An 11,642-nucleotide genomic window follows, 5' to 3' on the forward strand; every position below is an offset into this window, starting at 1 on the left:
TAACCGTCACACTATCACGTATACGTACACAGATACAAACTATGGGATTTAACCGTCACACTATCACGTATACGTACACAGATACAAACTATGGGATTTAACCGTCACACTATCACGTATACGTAAACAGATACAAACCATGAGATTTAACCGTCACACTATCACGTATACGTACACAGATACAAACCATGAGATTTAACCGTCACACTATCACGTATACGTACACAGATACAAACCATGAGATTTAACCGTCACACTATCACGTATACGTACACAGATACAAACTATGGGATTTAACCGTCACACTATCACGTATACGTACGCAGATACAAACCATGAGATTTAACCGTCACGCTATCACGTATACGTACGCAGATACAAACCATGGGATTTAACCGTCACACTATCACGTATACGTACGCAGATACAAACCATGGGATTTAACCGTCATGCTATCACGTATACGTACGCAGATACAAACCATGAGATTTAACCGTCACACTATCACGTATACGTACGCAGATACAAAGCATGGGATTTAACCGTCACACTATCACGTATACGTACGCAGATACAAACCATGGGATTTAACCGTCACGCTATCACGTATACGTACACAGATACAAACCATGGGATTTAACCGTCACGCTATCACGTATACGTACACAGATACAAACCATGGGATTTAACCGTCACGCTATCACGTATACGTACACAGATACAAACCATGGGATTTAACCGTCACACTATCACGTATACGTACGCAGATACAAACCATGAGATTTAACCGTCACGCTATCACGTATACGTACGCAGATACAAACCATGGGATTTAACCGTCACACTATCACGTATACGTACGCAGATACAAACTATGGGATTTAACCGTCACACTATCACGTATACGTACGCAGATACAAACCATGGGATTTAACCGTCACACTATCACGTATACGTACACAGATACAAACCATGGGATATAGCGTCACGCTATCACGTATACGTACGCAGATACAAACCATGGGATTTAACCGTCACACTATCACGTATACGTACACAGATACAAACCATGGGATATAGCGTCACACTATCACGTATACGTACGCAGATACAAACCATGGGATTTAACCGTCACACTATCACGTATACGTACGCAGATACAAACCATGGGATATAGCGTCACGCTATCACGTATACGTACGCAGATACAAACCATGGGATATAGCGTCACGCTATCACGTATACGTACGCAGATACAAACCATGGGATTTAACCGTCACACTATCACGTATACGTACGCAGATACAAACCATGGGATTTAACCGCCACACTATCACGTATACGTACGCAGATACAAACCATGAGATTTAACCGTCACGCTATCACGTATACGTACGCAGATACAAACCATGGGATATAGCGTCACGCTATCACGTATACGTACGCAGATACAAACCATGGGATTTAACCGTCACACTATCACGTATACGTACGCAGATACAAACCATGGGATATAGCGTCACGCTATCACGTATACGTACGCAGATACAAACCATGGGATATAGCGTCACGCTATCACGTATACGTACGCAGATACAAACCATGGGATATAGCGTCACACTATCACGTATACGTACGCAGATACAAACTATGGGATTTAACCGTCACACTATCACGTATACGTACGCAGATACAAACCATGGGATTTAACCGTCACACTATCACGTATACGTACGCAGATACAAACCATGGGATTTAACCGTCACGCTATCACGTATACGTACGCAGATACAAACCATGGGATTTAACCGTCACACTATCACGTATACGTACGCAGATACAAACCATGGGATTTAACCGTCACGCTATCACGTATACGTACGCAGATACAAACCATGGGATTTAGCGTCATGCTATCACGTATACGTACGCAGATACAAACCATGGGATTTAACCGTCACGCTATCACGTATACGTACACAGATACAAACCATGGGATTTAACCGTCACGCTATCACGTATACGTACGCAGATACAAACCATGGGATTTAACCGTCACGCTATCACGTATACGTACACAGATACAAACCATGGGATTTAACCGTCACGCTATCACGTATACGTACACAGATACAAACCATGGGATTTAACCGTCACACTATCACGTATACGTACGCAGATACAAACCATGGGATTTAACCGTCACACTATCACGTATACGTACACAGATACAAACCATGGGATTTAACAGTCACACTATCACGTATACGTACGCAGATACAAACCATGGGATTTAACCGTCACACTATCACGTATACGTACGCAGATACAAACTATGGGATTTAACCGTCACACTATCACGTATACGTACGCAGATACAAACTATGGGATTTAACCGTCACACTATCACGTATACGTACGCAGATACAAACTATGGGATTTAACCGTCACACTATCACGTATACGTACGCAGATACAAACTATGGGATTTAACCGTCACACTATCACGTATACGTACACAGATACAAACCATGGGATTTAACCGTCACGCTATCACGTATACGTACGCAGATACAAACCATGGGATTTAACCGTCACGCTATCACGTATACGTACGCAGATACAAACCATGGGATTTAACCGTCACACTATCACGTATACGTACGCAGATACAAACCATGGGATTTAACCGTCACACTATCACGTATACGTACGCAGATACAAACCATGAGATTTAACCGTCACGCTATCACGTATACGTACGCAGATACAAACTATGGGATTTAACCGTCACGCTATCACGTATACGTACGCAGATACAAACCATGGGATTTAACCGTCACACTATCACGTATACGTACGCAGATAAAAACCATGGGATTTAACCGTCACACTATCACGTATACGTACACAGATACAAACCATGGGATTTAACCGTCACGCTATCACGTATACGTACGCAGATACAAACCATGGGATTTAACCGTCACGCTATCACGTATACGTACACAGATACAAACCATGGGATTTAACCGTCACACTATCACGTATACGTACACAGATACAAACTATGGGATTTAACCGTCACACTATCACGTATATGTACGCAGATACAAACTATGGGATTTAACCGTCACACTATCACGTATACGTACGCAGATACAAACCATGGGATTTAACCGTCACACTATCACGTATACGTACACAGATACAAACCATGGGATTTAACCGTCACGCTATCACGTATACGTACGCAGATACAAACCATGGGATTTAACCGTCACACTATCACGTATACGTACGCAGATACAAACCATGGGATTTAACCGTCACACTATCACGTATACATACACAGATACAAACCATGGGATTTAGCGTCATGCTATCACGTATACGTACGCAGATACAAACCATGGGATTTAACAGTCACACTATCACGTATACGTACGCAGATACAAACCATGGGATTTAGCGTCACACTATCACGTATACGTACACAGATACAAACCATGGGATTTAACCGTCACGCTATCACGTATACGTACGCAGATACAAACCATGGGATTTAACCGTCACACTATCACGTATACGTACGCAGATACAAACCATGGGATTTAACCGTCACACTATCACGTATACATACACAGATACAAACCATGGGATTTAGCGTCATGCTATCACGTATACGTACGCAGATACAAACCATGGGATTTAACAGTCACACTATCACGTATACGTACGCAGATACAAACCATGGGATTTAGCGTCACACTATCACGTATACGTACGCAGATACAAACCATGGGATTTAACCGTCACGCTATCACGTATACGTACGCAGATACAAACCATGGGATTTAACCGTCACGCTATCACGTATACGTACACAGATACAAACCATGGGATTTAGCGTCATGCTATCACGTATACGTACGCAGATACAAACCATGGGATTTAACCGTCACACTATCACGTATACATACACAGATACAAACCATGGGATTTAGCGTCATGCTATCACGTATACGTACGCAGATACAAACCATGGGATTTAACAGTCACACTATCACGTATACGTACACAGATACAAACCATGGGATTTAACCGTCACACTATCACGTATACGTACGCAGATACAAACTATGGGATTTAACCGTCACACTATCACGTATACGTACGCAGATACAAACTATGGGATTTAACCGTCACGCTATCACGTATACGTACGCAGATACAAACCATGGGATTTAACCGCCACACTATCACGTATACGTACACAGATACAAACCATGGGATTTAACCGTCACGCTATCACGTATACGTACACAGATACAAACCATGGGATTTAACCGTCACACTATCACGTATACGTACACAGATACAAACCATGGGATTTAACCGTCACGCTATCACGTATACGTACACAGATACAAACCATGGGATTTAACCGTCACACTATCACGTATACGTACGCAGATACAAACCATGGGATTTAACCGTCACGCTATCACGTATACGTACACAGATACAAACCATGAGATTTAACCGTCACGCTATCACGTATACGTACGCAGATACAAACCATGGGATTTAGCGTCACACTATCACGTATACGTACACAGATACAAACCATGGGATTTAACCGTCACGCTATCACGTATACGTACACAGATACAAACCATGGGATTTAGCGTCACACTATCACGTATACATACACAGATACAAACCATGAGATTTAACCGTCACGCTATCACGTATACGTACACAGATACAAACCATGGGATTTAACCGTCACACTATCACGTATACATACACAGATACAAACCATGAGATTTAACCGTCACGCTATCACGTATACGTACGCAGATACAAACCATGGGATTTAACCGTCACACTATCACGTATACATACACAGATACAAACCATGAGATTTAACCGTCATGCTATCACGTATACGTACACAGATACAAACCATGGGATTTAACCGTCACACTATCACGTATACATACACAGATACAAACCATGAGATTTAACCGTCACACTATCACGTATACGTACACAGATACAAACCATGGGATTTAACCGTCACACTATCACGTATACGTACACAGATACAAACCATGAGATTTAACCGTCACACTATCACGTATACGTACACAGATACAAACTATGGGATTTAACCGTCACACTATCACGTATACGTACGCAGATACAAACCATGGGATTTAGCGTCACACTATCACGTATACGTACACAGATACAAACCATGGGATTTAACCGTCACGCTATCACGTATACGTACACAGATACAAACCATGGGATTTAGCGTCACACTATCACGTATACATACACAGATACAAACCATGAGATTTAACCGTCACGCTATCACGTATACGTACGCAGATACAAACCATGGGATTTAACCGTCACACTATCACGTATACATACACAGATACAAACCATGGGATTTAACCGTCACACTATCACGTATACGTACGCAGATACAAACCATGGGATTTAACCGTCACACTATCACGTATACATACACAGATACAAACCATGAGATTTAACCGTCATGCTATCACGTATACGTACACAGATACAAACCATGGGATTTAACCGTCACACTATCACGTATACATACACAGATACAAACCATGGGATTTAACCGTCACACTATCACGTATACGTACACAGATACAAACCATGAGATTTAACCGTCACACTATCACGTATACGTACACAGATACAAACTATGGGATTTAACCGTCACACTATCACGTATACGTACGCAGATACAAACTATGGGATTTAACCGTCACACTATCACGTATACGTACGCAGATACAAACCATGGGATTTAACCGTCACACTATCACGTATACGTACACAGATACAAACCATGGGATTTAACCGTCACACTATCACGTATACGTACGCAGATACAAACCATGGGATTTAACCGTCACGCTATCACGTATACGTACACAGATACAAACCATGAGATTTAACCGTCACACTATCACGTATACGTACGCAGATACAAACCATGGGATTTAACCGTCACACTATCACGTATACGTACGCAGATACAAACCATGGGATTTAACCGTCACACTATCACGTATACGTACGCAGATACAAACTATGGGATTTAACCGTCACGCTATCACGTATACGTACACAGATACAAACCATGAGATTTAACCGTCACACTATCACGTATACGTACGCAGATACAAACTATGGGATTTAACCGTCACGCTATCACGTATACGTACACAGATACAAACCATGAGATTTAACCGTCACACTATCACGTATACGTACGCAGATACAAACCATGGGATTTAGCGTCACACTATCACGTATACGTACGCAGATACAAACCATGGGATTTAGCGTCACACTATCACGTATACGTACACAGATACAAACCATGGGATTTAACCGTCACACTATCACGTATACGTACGCAGATACAAACTATGGGATTTAACCGTCACGCTATCACGTATACGTACACAGATACAAACCATGAGATTTAACCGTCACACTATCACGTATACGTACGCAGATACAAACCATGGGATTTAGCGTCACACTATCACGTATACGTACGCAGATACAAACCATGAGATTTAACCGTCACACTATCACGTATACGTACACAGATACAAACCATGAGATTTAACCGTCACACTATCACGTATACGTACACAGATACAAACCATGAGATTTAACCGTCACACTATCACGTATACGTACACAGATACAAACCATGAGATTTAACCGTCACACTATCACGTATACGTACGCAGATACAAACCATGAGATTTAACCGTCACACTATCACGTATACGTACGCAGATACAAACCATGAGATTTAACCGTCACGCTATCACGTATACGTACGCAGATACAAACCATGAGATTTAACCGTCACACTATCACGTATACGTACGCAGATACAAACCATGGGATTTAACCGTCATGCTATCACGTATACGTACGCAGATACAAACCATGGGATTTAACCGTCATGCTATCACGTATACGTACGCAGATACAAACCATGGGATTTAACCGTCACACTATCACGTATACGTACGCAGATACAAACCATGGGATTTAACCGTCACACTATCACGTATACGTACGCAGATACAAACCATGGGATTTAACCGTCACACTATCACGTATACGTACACAGATACAAACCATGAGATTTAACCGTCACACTATCACGTATACGTACACAGATACAAACCATGGGATTTAACCGTCACACTATCACGTATACGTACGCAGATACAAACCATGAGATTTAACCGCCACACTATCACGTATACGTACGCAGATACAAACCATGGGATTTAGCGTCACACTATCACGTATACGTACGCAGATACAAACCATGGGATTTAACAGTCACGCTATCACGTATACGTACGCAGATACAAACCATGGGATTTAACAGTCACGCTATCACGTATACGTACGCAGATACAAACCATGGGATTTAACCGTCACACTATCACGTATACGTACACAGATACAAACCATGGGATTTAACAGTCACGCTATCACGTATACGTACGCAGATACAAAGCAACACAAATGCAATCACAGGAGTGGTGACAACGAGCTACATTTGCATTTAGCACACATGCTAATTATTACAGATTATAATTCATCAAGGGCGATGATGAACGTGGCAACGGGGGGGGAACGGAATTTAATGTAACAATGATGATGACACTCTTAATGATGATGCCGTTGATAATGACGCGGGGCCATTGATCCCTGATGGGGCCCCTGATGCAAGCTGAAAGGAACACAAAAAAAAGTGCCTGAGATTATAATAATGCCAATACGAGGCCTTATCTAGCATATTAGCTGCTCGCACGCTCTGGTGTGCATGTGTGAGCGAGCGAGTGAGGGAGTGACAGTGTTGCCATGTCTGCTTATTATAAGCGACTTTGGGCGTGTTTTTTTCTGTAAATATTGGTAGTTGCGGGTTGTGTTTATTTGGTCTTGTTTCTAAAGTGTAGTTGTTTATTGTCTCCGCCAGGCCGAAGGCATGGCGAGAGAGTATGTTTTACCCTCCGTCCGTCCGTCCGTCCGTGTGTGCGTGCGTGTGTCCTGTCCGTGTGTTACCAGCTAATCTCCGGCACCGTTGACCCGGTCGCTGCGAAACTGTGCACACCCACTCCCTGGATGCCAATTCAGAACCTCTGCCCCACATTTTTCACATGGGCCATTTATAGCGCCACCAGGAGGCCGATTTGTGCAAAACCTCTTTTTCCCCATTACTCCTACAGTTTTCAACCAAACGTCATGCAAATCGGTACACAGTATCTCTATAGTCATGTGATCAACCCTGATCTGTCCGATTTCCCATATTCCATCCTCATTGGCTAAGGTTGGCTTCCAAAGTTTCCAGGATTGGTCCGTTTTGAACAAACTGCCTCAAATCATGAACGCAGCTTGCCATTTCCATGAAATTGCACACGCACATTCCCACTAGGCCGAGGAAGAAATGCCACTTGAAATGTTTCAAATCAGCCTCATGGTGGCGCTATAACAGGCCGATTTGCATTTTTAACTATAACTGCACCGATCTGCGTGAAACTTTGCACGCACACTCCCTAGAGGCCACGGAAAAACATCTGCACTGCATTTTTCACATCTGCCTTTTACAGCGCCACCATGAGGCCGACTTATGTACAATACATTTTTGGATATTCATTCAGATTCTGTCCAAAAATCACGCATACTGGTACACAGTATATCCATAGTCATGTGATTCTGCTGGATCTGCCCGATATTTCATATTCCATCCTATTTGGCTTACAGTGGCTTCCAAAGTTTGCAGGATTGGTCCGTTTTGAACAAACTGCCTCAAATCATGAACGCAGCTTGCCATTTCCATAAACTTGCACACACACATTCTCACTAGGCCGAGGAAGAAATGCCACTTGACATGTTTCAAATCAGCCTCATGGTGGCGCTATAACACGCCGATTTGCATTTTTAACTATAACTGCACCGATCTGCGTGAAACTTTGCACGCACACTCCCTAGAGACCAAGGAAAAACATCTGCACTGCATTTTTCACATCTGCCATTTACAGCGCCACCAGGAGGCCGACTTATGTACAATACATTTTTGGATATTATTCATTCAGATTCTGTCCAAAAATCACGCATATTGGTACACAGTATCTCCATAGTCATGTGATTCTGATGGATCTGTCCGATATTTCATATTCCATCCTATTTGGCTTACAGTGGCTTCCAAAGTTTGCAGGATTGGTCAGTTTTAAACAAAATGCCTCAAAACATGAATGCAATGTGCAATTTCCGTGAAAGTTTGTATGCAGATTCCCACTAGGCCGAGGAAGAAATGCCCCCCTTTTCACATTCACATTGGCCTTTATAGCGCCACCAGCAGGTCTAATTTAGCAAAACACATTTTTGGAACAAAATGCCTCAACTCATGAATGCAGTGTCCCATTGAAAGGCCTAAGAAGAAATGCCACCCTTTTCACATTGGCCTATTATAGCGCCACCAGGAGGCCACAATAACCTACCTGACCTGGCGGAGACCTGTGCTCCGAGGAGCACTTTTTCTAGTTTGGTCTTGTTTCTAAAGTGTAGTTCATTATTGGGTCTTAAATGTTGTCTAACCTGTGGTTCTCAAACATTTTCATGTCAAGGACCACCAAAATTAACATGTATTTGTCTGCGGACCCCAATCTGAAAAAAAATCACATTTTCTTCCAAGATTTTCTTGAACATATAGCAGATCTACGAGCGCACAACGCGTTGTGACCTATATTCATCGGCTATTTTCAAATAGCCGACGCATAATAGGTTTTTAAAGCGCTCATGTGACATATATTTAATATTTTTAAAGCATCTATCTTTACTCATCTTCAAATAACCTGCTCTTGTTTCTAAAGGCTTCGGATTGACTTCTGATTGTTTTCTGTCTCTTATCTGTCCTGTGATTAATGAGGAATATACTGCAATGTAATTTCCAAGGTGCATGTTTGTATTATGTTTACTTGCATGGGCTTATCATTGCATGTTACCGCATGTGCATGTATGTAACGGTCTCAGTCGGTCTGTAGTTGCTACTCCTGTTTCTGCTCAGTTAGCTTTACATGGGTACATCATTAATGCATGAAATCTGTTATTTTGTGGGTGTTCAGGTGGGGTGGGAGTGGCCAGTATCAGGAGAGTTTTTGTTTTGTTTGTGTATGTACAGTATGCATGGATGTACTTATTGTATTTGTCTATTGTACTGTCTGTATTTTTGTCACAAGGACCCTCTCGAAAACAAGATGACACATCTCAAGGGGTTATCCTTCTAATAAAGGTACTATATATACAAAATATTTGCTTCTTTTTGGCTTGTTTTCAGATATCCATGGTTTTGCTTGTTTCTCTCGCAAAATGTGGCAACGCTGGTGAGTGAGTGCTGCGGTGGGGATTATGCAAATTGCTGCTTGAAGAAGCTGGCGGTTTTCCCGGGCAGAGACTTCAAAAGGACAGAAGATGGAATTAACGCTCTGCCTAATCCCAAGGGGGAGGGGGGGGGGGGGGTGCCTGATTTATGCAGTGGTGGAAAAAGTACTCAAATGTTTTACTTAAGTAAAAGTATCAATACTGCAATGTAGAAATACTCCGTTACAAGTAAAAGTCAGAGATTCAGAATTTAGTTGAGTAAAAGTACATCTACTTAAAGACAAGTACCAAAAGTAGGAAGTACTCATTATGCAGTGTCCCATAACACAAGTTTTCCAAAAACTTGAACATTTTAAAATAGCAGATCTACAAGCTCTACGATGGCGCGTTGTGAGCATCAAAGTAGTCGTCTCTCTCCACTCTAGCATGCTAACTTTCCAGGGGTAGAAAGCCTGCGGATTCTACTAGCCTGGGATTCCCCATCGATGATGTCACTGGTAGACAGGTTTCTTAACTGTCCCACAGCTCTCCTCTGAGACACAGAGCGAATAGACAGACATGGTACAAATGAGTTTACAAATGGAACCAAATGGACCCTTACAGGTCTGACCCAAGGACAGGTCAAGGACGGGTGTTTCCGATGAATCTAACATGGTTAAAATGGACTTTATGGGTTTGTATAGGAAGGGGGCGTGTCTGTGTCATTTTAAAATGTCTTTGGCTATTCAAAAATAGCAGATCTACAAGCTCTAGCTTCTATTCTGTCTGCCATTTTTGAAGAAAAAAAAAGTAGTGAAAATGTGTGCAAATCTTTCAATAGATTAACTCAAGTCTTTGCTTCTGGGGGTCCGTGGAACTAAATATTTAATCAGATGGGGGTCCGTGGCCTAATACGTATAGTTTTGGGGGTCCTTGACATGAAAAGGTTTGAGAATCACCGATATATAAATAGCAACAATACGTTTGAAAAAGGGAAAATTAAATAACTGTTAGGATTTAGAAGACATTTGTAGAATCCCCCCAGAAACAAAGATTTGAGTTCAAAATGTTTAACTTTCAAAACCTAAATCTTCAAAGATTCGCACAAATTTTCAAGATTTTTTTCAAAAATAGCAGATCTACAAGCTCATAGCGCGGCACTCGGTGCCGCGCTATGAGCTTGTAGA

This window comes from Gymnoscopelus microlampas, assembly GCF_963454915.1.
Source record: "Gymnoscopelus microlampas genome assembly, chromosome: 12".
Taxonomy (NCBI): Eukaryota; Metazoa; Chordata; class Actinopteri; order Myctophiformes; family Myctophidae; genus Gymnoscopelus; species Gymnoscopelus microlampas.